Here is an 11,939-nt window from a genome sequence, read left to right as displayed (position 1 = left end):
TAACACTCTGATTTCATACATAAGAGATGAAGAAAACTCTTTAAAAGATTTGAAACTATTTTTCTCTTTACCTTGACATTTCATCTTATGGATTTATGGTGCTATTTGTGATTTAGTGTTAGCTGGAGAGCATCATTTCAAATAGACCACTCCTCCAGCTCTAGAAGCTTAAAAGGAGCTGCCTTATGGAAGGAAAGCATCACTTGGAGACAGACAGACAAAGATGACTGTAGTAAATGGGTAAGTTTATATGGGAGAAGGCAGTCCTTAAGCTATGCTGGACACAGACCATACAGGACTTTCAAGGTCAATATCAGCACTTTGAATTGCACCTTAAAGCAAATGGGAATGGAAGAAGACTGGTATGCTATGGTCCCTGTGTGACTCCTGTCAACATTCTGGCTACAGCATTTTGTACCAACTATAGCTTCTGGACAGTCTTCAAGGGAAGTGCATTGCAGTAATCTAATCTTTTTTTAATTAAGAGTTTTATATAATACAAAGACAAAACCTAAAACTACAATTACAGAAAAACTAATCAAACAAAAACAACTAACCAACATACAAGAATAACAAAACATACAAATAATACAATACAATACAATAATAACATGAAAAGAAAAGACAAGCTATATAAACTATATATAAACTGCTGTTTCAGTTCCATGAAGCAGGACAGTGGGAGAAGAAAGAGACCAGCAAATGGAAGTAACAGACTGGCATATTCTCACTGAAATGGATTGTGTTAGTAGGTTTCCTTTCTGGGCACATTATTCCTGTCAGCCATTGCTATGTTACTAACTGCATTCTGGATCCCAGATAAACATGGAGAGACGGCATTTCCCTGCTCTTGTCCAGTATCATCTTCTTGCTGAGAGTCAGTTTGTTAGTGGGTTCTCTGTTGAATGCTTTGCAATGTTATGGTTTTGCAGCTATGAGACTGTATGCAAAAGCCAGCACCGATGTGGTGTAAATATAGCTAGTAAATATCCTGTACTCTTCTAGCAGAGGAGGAAAAGGCTCAAATTCCAGGAGTTGAGAGCACAGCAACTGCACCAGAGTCTAGGGATGCTTTCTACCAATTTCCAATCACTGAAGTCTCCATTTCTCATCATGAGGCCAGAGAGCAATGGGTCATGACTGTGGTTCACACACACACACACACACACACACAACCTTTATTGGCATGTCAAACACAAAAGGAGATACATTAAAATTGGCGGGAAAAGGCATTAAACAAAAAAAGAGAAAAATGAAACAGAGCTATCATGAGACCAGTCAGAGCAATAAAAGTTATTTGATAGCTTCCCTGATACAAATTGCTGATTGAAGGTAACAAGCAATGTTGGAGGTTATAGAAAGGTTGTGACCAGATAATAGTCTCTGGACCTTGACATTATCAGAAAGGCCACACCATGAATAAAGAAGGGGGTTCAAAAATTTGTCTCAGATCTTAGAGTAAAATAGACAGTTTAGTGGAACATGCAGGGGTTTTTTTCTTGGAAAAGAGGTGGCGGAACTCTCAAGAGGAAAATGAGGAAGAAACACATGGGATTCTTTGAAATCATATTATTTTCAAGCACTATTGCCAAGTATTTTCAAGAGGTGCCGGAACTCCGTTCCCCCGCTTTCCCCCTGACAAAAAGCCTTGCTTGACAGACTGGGGTTTATACATTGCTTAAGAGAGCTGTGCAGTCTAAGTTGGTATCCTAGATTGTTCCATGGCTTAGAGAACTGTTCATTACTTCCATGAATGTGTTTATATTACCAATGTAGTGTTACAGAGGCGGCAGGGCTATGCTGGGTTATGCCAGCATGGCACAAGTGTGGTACCTGTGCACCTTGACACCAGCATATCTCCAGACTCTAGGGTGTTTCTTCCAATCACACTGGTGCATCTCAGAGTTATGCCAGCATATCTCTAAAGTATTCTGGCACAACAGTTGGTTGCTGTTTTAACTTTGTAGACTTGCCATAAAATTGCTCTAAATGTAGAGCATCTGCTTTGCATGCAGTAGGTTGCAGGTTTAATCCTTTGCATCTCCACTTAAAAGTATCAAGAAATGGGTGATATGAAAGATATCTGAAGATCTGCTATCAATACTGGCCTTGAAAGACCAACAGTCATTATAAGGAAGTTTTCTATGTGCCTATACCCAGGAACTTATCGAACTGGAACCATAGACCCAATTACTTCCATCAGCAAGGACAACTGTATGGAATACATTGTAGTATTTGTGCTTCAGGTTCTATCTACTACGTTATATGACAGATTCTCACATTTCTGTCCTTTCTTCAGGGTTAAATGATTGATATGGTAACAATGGTGCAAATAAACAAATAAAAAGAACATTTATTCAAAACAGGCTTTTAAATTTTCAGTGTAAAATATGTTTTGTAAAGAGAGATCAATTGTGTTTCTTGTCATTTCAACCCTCCCCCCTTTTTTTTACAGGCCTGTCTGTTTTTCCACAGCCAGATACAGGTCAGGTCAGGCCATGTCTGGACTTTGTGAGAGGAAAGAGAGGCCAGTTCAGACTTAAATCCCTGAAACTCATTCATTCTCTACTAACAAAGATGATGCTTTAATTAGGGCTGTGTGCAGGTGTTCCCCTCCTCCTCTCTTTTCTCTTGCAAAGAGAATGTAAAGGAGTTCCAAAAGCCCCTGGCTAAATCTGACATCTCTTGAAAATGCCAGTATTTTTTTGGTTTTAGAAAAAACAAAAACTGTAAATAGACCCTATAACTTGAAGAAGTTATATAGATACGTACATATGTTTCTCTGTATAGCTGATATCCTTGGTATATATAGGATAATTTCTATTCCTGCTTATAAATAACTTATGCACAAATACATATGTGTCTATATTATATAGCTCCCTGGCACACTTCTAGGAATTGGAATGTGTTTTATGTCTGACATGAAATGTTGGCTGTTCCTAGTTTAGGAAGGCACTGGGAGATATGAAATGTTTCTATTAAATGGGAACAAATTAATTCCTTGGCATAACTGAGCAAACCTTTTTTCATCATCTAGCTAAACATATTGTGTATTTTAAAGGTCCACATGGAATACCCAGCTGAAAATCTGGTTTCCACAAAGACTGCTTATTATGACTGGAATTGCTAGAATTTTAAATTCTGCTCCAATTAAGTGATGATATCATGGAAAGGAGCTAAGAGTCATTATATAATAGCTAAGAAATCCTGGTCTCAAAATGAAGATAATAAATCAACAAGAAGCTGAAAACACATGAGCTGGAGATGGACCAAGAATGGCTTCACCAGGTGTTGAGCCAGTGGAAAGAAATGATGTCTGGGAGCTGGGAAATTTTTGGCAGAGATGCTCAAGCTATCATTGTTCTGAGGACAGAAATGTCCACTGATCATCAAGTGCCTTGTTTCCTTCATCTAATTTCCTTGATTCATTCTAGTAAATAGGGCATTTCTTGTTCATATTTTAACAACTTCTTCTTTCCTGTTACCCCACCTCCTATATTGACTTTGGTTTCTGGGGAAAAAAACAAGAACCAAACTGTATGTGATGTTGAGGATCCAGAGTTGGATTCCCGAATGTGCAATTAAGCTACAAGAAACTGTTGTGGGAGAAGGGGGATGAAGCTTCTGTGTGTAGAAGACAGAGGTGAAGTGATATTCATCCAATTCATTTTTCTCACTGCAGTGACAAAGAACAGTCTCTTGCCACACTTACAGTACTATGCCCAGTAAGTTTTCTGCCAGTCTCTAAAGCTTCTCACACACACACACCACATATTCAAGGGATAACATAGAAAAGTCTCCCCCTCATCTCCATCATCAGTAGTACTGGGTCATGTAGTCCTATATTATTACGACTGGACAAAATGCTCACCATTCAAAATGTCCTGGGTGCCCTCCCAGAGCCACATTTTTGCATTCTTAAACAGCACTTTGTTGAACTGAAGTTCTGATTACCTAACTCTTGGAGTCTATCCAGGACATTGGATACACATTGAATGGATGTTGATGAAAAGTCGTGTTGTTGAAGAAAGAATGGACATGTTTTGGAAATCTGACTTTTAAAAAAATACAGAATCACATGGAACCAATAACATCTTGGAGAATACCTTAAACAACTGAGCACTTACGTGCCTGTTGAGTATATTTCTCCCAATGCTATAATTTTGATCAGCATTTTATGATCTAATAATCTGTAGCAACAGGACTTTTAAAAGAGCTTCAGGACTGATTCACATGTCAGATTTATGCAACAGGACTCAACAGTTTTTTGCATGATAAACTACAGCTGTTACACGTACTTCTCATCAGGCCAGGAGAAAAATAACCTGTAAGATGTTTGCATATAACCTTGAAAAATAAACTTCAAAAATGATTTCTCATCATGTTTGACTGAGCTTTCAAAGAGGCAGTATTGGTTGAGAAAGTACATTCTCAGTATAGTACTACCAGAAAGCAAATTAATTTTATTAGAGAAAAATAAAAGAAAAATTACCTAATGAAAACCATTGTCTGAAGTAAAACAAGATATCCAACAATTCAAACAATTTATGTTAATAATATATTTCCAGCTTTTTACAATATTAGATTATTGCATTGAAAAGAGACAGATTTTCAGAAGATACCTACGCTTTTTGTAAAAAAATCACCTAAATGGTTAATGTGATTTTTGTGCAACATTTTCCATTATATTCTATGTTCTTCCACAACCTTGCAGTAGTGTCTAGAGGTGTGCAAAATGAAACAAATGAGCTGGAAATACACCCAGAAACTGCTGTTTTGTTCCTTTAAACAAAACGCTAGTTTGATATACTGGTTAAGATATACTGGAGAACTGGATGTGATTCCCCACTCCTCTGCTTGAAGCCAGCTGGGTGGCACCTTCCACCAAAAATGGCACCTTCTGTCCGGGGTCTGAGCCCCAGCCCCCAGACTTGACAAGAGGGAACAGCAGGTCAGCCGGGCCGACGGGCAAACAGAGGGGGCAGCCAGCAGCCAGCAGGTCAACTGGTCAGCCAGCAGACAGTAGGTCAACCGGTCTGACTGGCAAGCAGAGGGGGCAGCCAGGGGACAGCAGGTCAACCCCTCCCATGGGCAAATGGAGCCAGAACCTGCTTGTGCCAGGGGCAAGGGGCAAAGGCCCAGGGCCTCAGGAGGCAGGGGGAGACAGAAGGAGGCCAGCGAGTCCCACTCCCCTGGGGAAGGAAAGGGGACTAAGCAAGGCAGAAGGGGGCAAGGGCAGAGGGATTGGGGGCCCAACAGTCACCCACCCAAAAACCTTACCTGAGGAGGAGAAGCAGCAGCAGCCCCAACAACCCAAAGCCACGCCCCAGCTAGAAAATAGTAGCCTGGCCCAGGAGTTGCCAAAAGCCAAGCCACTCCAGGTGGGGCTATTGGAGGCACTCTGCAGGAAGCCCTGGGCAACCAGCCAAGGAGCTGCAGCTGGACCCACCTTCAGCCATCAGCTCAGCCAGGCAGGCCAGGCTGCTAGCCAGGGGACTGCAGCTGGACAGGCCTGCAGCAATCAGTCAAGGCAGGGAGGCTGGGCAGCCAGGGAACAAGGCACAGCTGGTGCTGGTCAGTGGGGCCAGATCAGCTACCCCAGCTGCAACTGCTTGGTGCAGCCCAAGACCAGGCTGGAAGAGGGGTGGGACAGTAGAAGGAAGCCCTATAAAAGCTGGCTGGGAAGAGCCCTGTGGTGGTGGGTGTGAGTAGGGAGTGATGATGTGGAGTGAGAGTGGTGTGATGCAAGTGTGGAGGTTTGGAGGAGAGCTCTGGGAGGAAGAAGTGAAAGAGGACGCAGAGGGTAAGCAGGCCAGGTTGAGCAGGCCAGCGAGTGGACTGAGAGGGAGTCTGGGTGAGGTATACCGCCCCTCCTTCCACAGAGCAGGGTCCTGCAGAATCCCTGGTCCCCCTATGATGTCAGGAGCAGACTGCCCAGTGCCACGCCCAGTGGCAGCGGTAGCAAGCCCTGACACCTTCCACCAAAAAGCTTGTGTGTTTCATTTCAGTTCTTATTGCACAGTGGTGGAAGCAGGCAGACAGGCACTGGGCCAGCAGCATCTTGTTTCCCTTAATGACATTCCACCGATTGGATCCCAAGGGAGAAGAGTCCTTACATTATCAGTGCAATCCTATGGAGAGTTACTTGAGTCTAATCCCATTGACTTCAATAGGCTTAGACTGGAGTAACTCTCCATAGGATTGCACTGCTAATCACCTAATTTACTCCATTGCAAAGAAGGGAGAATGTGCATATGAGTGCATCTTCTTTGCTTTTGTTTTGTGATGCAACCTGGATACTGGTTTTTCTCCGCACCCCTGGATGGTTGGTCATTGTAAGGAAAAGTGTTGCATCTGTTCAATCAATCAAACTTGATAAAAGCCCTGGAAGATTTCAGTCATAGTCTTTCAGGCTCTCTCTTTTTCTGAGTTAAATAGCAGATGTGCAAATCAATGTCCTTGTTCCTGTAGTTGGAATGTTCATGCAGACTGTCCACTAGCTTTGTACTGCCTCAAAGGGAAGTAGTCCCCTTGATACTGGGTGCATGTTTGAAGCGAGCAAAGCAAGTTCCTTATTTAATTTTATTTCTGCACTCATCAGCAAGTTTCTTTCTTCTCTCTCCTCCTCTTGCTAGAACCTTGTGTGGGTAACAAATGACAATGTTGATGCATGTTAACATGCTTCCAAATTCTGATGTATAATAAGATTAGCAAAATTGTGAATTTAACACCTGACCCAAAAGTGGCTTTGTCAAATCTATGTACAGAAAACAAGAAACTGGCACATAAATCTCTAATAATATTTTTATTATTAGTAGTAAAATCTATCATGTCTTGAAAATGGCACAAAAATCTCTATTAATATTTTTTCTTAGTAGTAGTGAAATCCATCATATCTTCACATTGGAAATCCATAACAAGAATTCAACTGATATGAGGCATGAGTGTTTATGGAATATAGCATTGCTGGAAAAACTATCCTAAACTAGGTTAGTAAAAAAAAGCAAATAAGTGTGGATTCCTTTTATATTGTTTGGAATCCACCTATATATTTCACCAGTAAATTCTTCATCCTTCATTTAATAATAGGAACTTATGGATTTAGTAAATTGATAAAGCTGCAATAACATCTTGTTAAATTATATAATAACTATAAACACTATTTTATTTCTTCTTTTTTGTTTTATTTATATATACCTATTTAGGATTCTTTCTGTTTATTACATTTTATTAATGTACTGAGTAATAAGATTTTAGAATTCTGATGTACCATAGCTAGTATCAAACAAATTCATCATGCCTATAAATATTCTTGATGTTCGACAACAAAAGTGTGGCGGATCTATCAGTGCACCCAATATATCAGGGAGGTGTCAGAGGAAACAAGACAGGAAACCTTTCCCTTTTCATGTTTTGTACAACACTAAAATGTTTTTTAAAAACCTTCCATGAATAAACAATTATGATTGCTAGCATATTTCTATTGTTGATGGATTCATGCAAGCAACAATTGTATTGCCTATTTTAAGAAGATGAAACTTAAAGTAACACAGGAATATGATTGCACTATCCTTACCCAGGGGTCATTTTGTAGAAAAAGAGCTGCAGGAACTCATTAGCATAAGTCATTAGCACAACTCATTAGCATACACCATGCCCCTTGACATCATAGGAAGCATGTCATTGGCATAACTGATTTACATATGCCACACCCCCTGACATCACCGGAAGTGTGTCAGAAGGCAACACCTACCCCTCAGGCTCCACTCCAAAAATCTCCAGGTATTTCCCAACTCAGAGTTGGCAAGCCTATGTGGAGAAAAATTGCTTCAAAAGCACAAAGAAAATAGTCAAGATGTTAAATGGTTTTATTATAAAATCAACAACTCTACAATTAACAATTAAGTAATACAAATAACCATAACTGATACATTTAACTAACATGGAACCAATCTGCTTTCAAAAGCTGTGGGAACCCTAACAATGTCAACTTCAGTCAACAAAAGAATGAAAATAACACACACACACACAGCCTCACCCACCCCATGAAAATAAAACAGAATGAACTCAAAGCAGCACACATATTCACAGAACCCCCTGAATGAAATGGAAAGTAGAATGAACTCAAAGCAGCTAAAGCCCTCTCTGCAAAGGCGATCTCAGCAGCTCTGCTTACACTCGCCGTCTCTCTCTCTCTCTTTCTCTCACTCACGAATGGAAAAAAGCAGAATGAACTCACTCAAAGCAGCTAAAGCCTCCTTTGCAAAGGCAACACCAGCAGCTCTGCTTAAACTCTCTCTCTCTCTCTCTCTCTCTCTCTCTCTCTCTCTCTCTCTCTCTCTCTCTCTCTCTCTCTCTCTCTCTCTCTCATTCATGAATGAAAAAAGCAGAATGAACTCATTCAAAGCAGCTAAAGCCTCCTCTGCAAAGGCAACCCCAACAGCTCTGCTTACACTTGCTGTCTCTCTCTCTTTACGAAAAAGCAGAATGAACTCAAAGCAGCTTACCCTCCTCTGCAGAGCCCTGCCGGGCCCCAGCTCGTTTTCTCACTCTCTTTCACACAGAGGAATGGGAAAAAAGCAGAATGAAATCAAAGCAGCTAAGTGTCCTCTGCAGAGCCTGCGGGGCCGAAGGAGGAAGGAATCACATGGACAGATTCAAGAGCTTCCAGAATGGCGTTCCGGCACATTCCCCCTCAAAATGAGCCCTGTCCTTACCTATTAAAAAGATGTGCCACTTTGTATATTTGAAGCTAGAATTTCTGTTGACTTGTATAGGGCTTAAACTTTTATAAATGAAGTACATTTTTGCTCCCAATATATTGACTGTTGCACCACTTTCCTACTAAAATAAGGCAACCCTGCCAGTAAGGATATGATATGTTCACTATTAACTTATCTGGGCCATTTTTCTAAGGTTATATTACCTGACAACATCCCCTCCCCCTTCCCATTTGACCATTTTAATGTTTTAATTCTGTTTTTAGTAGAGGTTGTGTTTAATACTTATGCTTTGTTCAGATGTCTGCTTTTTTGGATTTCTGCAATCCCAGCCTTATTACATTGGCCCATTCTGCATGGCACACTTTAAGCCAGCAATGCTGAGCATTTATAGCAATTGGTGCTGAAATGGCTTGGGGTTCCATCATTCTGCACAGCATGACTTTGAGGCAATTTGGTGTCTGTTTGGAGCCGCATTTTATGGGGGCTGGAGCTGATGCATGCATTGTAGCATTGGAGCCGCATTTTATGGGGGCTGGAGCTGATGCATGCATTGTAGCATTGTAATGTTGCCCCCCCCCCCCGTATTGCTGATTGGGCAGTCCAGTGCCCACTGGAGAGGTAATTGGTGGTGGAGTTCTGGGGGGAAACATGTACTTTCATGCTTGTTCCACTGTCATTTATTTATTTTTTAAGCCAAGCCAGGAAAGGGTTAAAATGCTACTGCTTCATACCCTCCCAGTTCCCTGCCACTTTGTTTCACAAACAGCTGTGCAAGACACTTGTTTTTTTTTTCCTCTTCGGCATTAGGAGAATCCAGAAGGTAGGGAGGGAAAAGCAGCCATTTAACTCTTTCCTAGCTTTAAAGGCCAGGAGGAATGAGCAGTAAAATTACTACTCATTCCAGGTTTTGAACCCCCACCACCTACAGAGATGGCTGGCCAGCCTCCCCATTGTTCCCTATGATGGGAACCAACTGCACAACAAAGAATAAAACACAAACAACACAAAATACAGTTTTTAAAAAATTATTTTCTCCCTTTCAAAGTACAAGTAGGCAAAGCATTATGACACATTACACCAGCAGTCCCCCACACAGAAAAATAACAACTCTCACTTAACATCAGAGAATCACAAAAACACAATTCCTGTCAAAAACACTTTATTTCTTTAACTGCTTTAGGTTACACAGTAGGAGGGCACAACAGGGTATGATAGCAGTGTACTACACAAAATAATACAACCCACTTCACCGTTTTTGACAGCAATTGTGTTTGGGTGATTCTCTGATGTGAAGTGAGTTGTGTTATTTTTGTGTAATACACTGCTTTCATGCCCTGTTGTGCCTTCCTACTGTGTAACCTAAAGCAGTTAAAGAAATAAAGTGCTTTTGACAGCAATTTTTGGGGTGATTCTTTAATGTGAAGTGAGTTGTGTTATTTTTGTGTAAGATACTGCTGCCATGCCCTTTGGTGTGCCCCCCTGCTGTGTAACCTAAAGCTGTTCAAGAAATAAAGTGTTTTTGTCAGGAATTGTGTTTTTGTGATTCTCTGATGTTAAGTGAGTTGTGTTATTTTTGTGAGGTGGAATGCTGGAATTCCCTTTGGTGTGCCCCCCCTGCTGTGTAACCTAAAGCTGTTCAAGAAATAAAGTGTTTTTGACAGGAATTGTGTTTTTGTGATTCTCTGATGTTAAGTGAGTTGTGTTAATTTTTCTGTGTGGGGGACTGCTGATGTAATGTGTCATAATGCTTTGCCTACTTGTACTTTGAAAGGGAGAAAATATTTTTTTAAAAACTGTATTTTGTGTTGTTCGTGTTTTATTCTTTGTTGTGCAGTTGGTTCCCATCATAGGGAACAATGGGGCTGGCTGGCCAGCCATCTCTGTAGGTGGTGGGGGAATTTGAGGGAAGGTGTCTGTGGTTCAGGTGCTCTTTCCCAGGGACAAGCTGGCACTCAGAAGTGTGCCCACCATTGTGGCACCCCTGGGCTGTGCAGAATTGCCCTGAGAAAGAGTTTAGAAGTTACCAGCATAGGGAACACAGGGAGAGGGCTGGCAAGCCTGTTCCTGGGGTTATGGGTGTGGGGCTACTGGGGGTGGATTTGGGTCTGTGAGGGGCTAATGTGAGAATTTGGGTCTGTGTGGTAACTGGGGGGGTATTGGGTATGAGTGGGGCTGTAGGGGGTGGACTTTGAGGGCTGAGAGCACCTACTTTGGGAGGCCATGAAATGCCCCCCAAGTGGGAGCTGGCTGCGCCTTGGTGGGGGTGGGAGGAAAGGTGGGAGAAGGGCCCCTGAGGTTGGGGCCCAGGGTTGCATGCAAAATGCCACCCCTAGCAAGACAAGCCTCCCCCAGCTGTAGGTTGTAGAGAAAAGGTCACCTACTTGGGGAGGCCATGAAATGGCCCCCCAAGTGAGAGCAGGCTGAGCCTTGGTGGGGGTGGGAGGAAAGGTGGGAGAAGGGCCCCTGAGGGTTGGGGGGCATTTTGCATGCAAAATGCCTCCCCTGGCAAGACAAGCCTCCCCCAGCTGTAGGTTGTAGAGAAAAGATCACCTACTGGGGGAGGCAATGAAATGCCCCCCTAATTGTGGGAGCAGGCTGAGCCTTGGTGGGGGGTGGGAAGAAAGGTGGGAGAAGGGCCCCTGAGGGTTGGGGGGGCATTTTGCATGCAAAATGCCACCCCTGGCAAAGGAAGCCTGCCTCTTCATTTTCCCCCCATAGGAAATAATGGAGATCAGCAGCAGCAAGCACAAAATAGGAGATTAGCAGCAGCAACCTAAAGCTATGCCCTTTTTTAGGCGAGGATAGGGGTTGTTAAAGGGGAATTAGAGGAAGGCCCCCACCAATTTTGGCTTGATTCAGTGGGAAAATGCCTGCCCCAGGCTTCAGAGAAGTCTGGGGGAGGTTTTTTCCCATTGAAAAAGCTTTCCCGAATCACCCCGAATTGCCCCGAATCACCATTCCCGAATCGGCTTGGCGATTCGGGGACAGCGATTCCTGAATTGGCTTCTTGATTCGGGTATACCTGAATCGGGAAAGCTGAACCACTGTGCCTTTGCACACCCCTACTCCACAATATTCCTCATGCGACAAGATGCCATTATAAATCCAAAATAGAAACATTTAGTCCCATGTCTTCTCCCAGTCTTCTCCCAGTCTTCTTCTAAACTGGCCCTTTTCAAGAAGGAATAAGAAATGCAAGAATGAGTGAACCACAGA

The sequence above is a fragment of the Eublepharis macularius genome, chromosome 1 (genome assembly GCF_028583425.1).
Source record: "Eublepharis macularius isolate TG4126 chromosome 1, MPM_Emac_v1.0, whole genome shotgun sequence".
Classification (NCBI taxonomy): Eukaryota; Metazoa; Chordata; class Lepidosauria; order Squamata; family Eublepharidae; genus Eublepharis; species Eublepharis macularius.
This window is presented reverse-complemented; position numbering follows the sequence as displayed.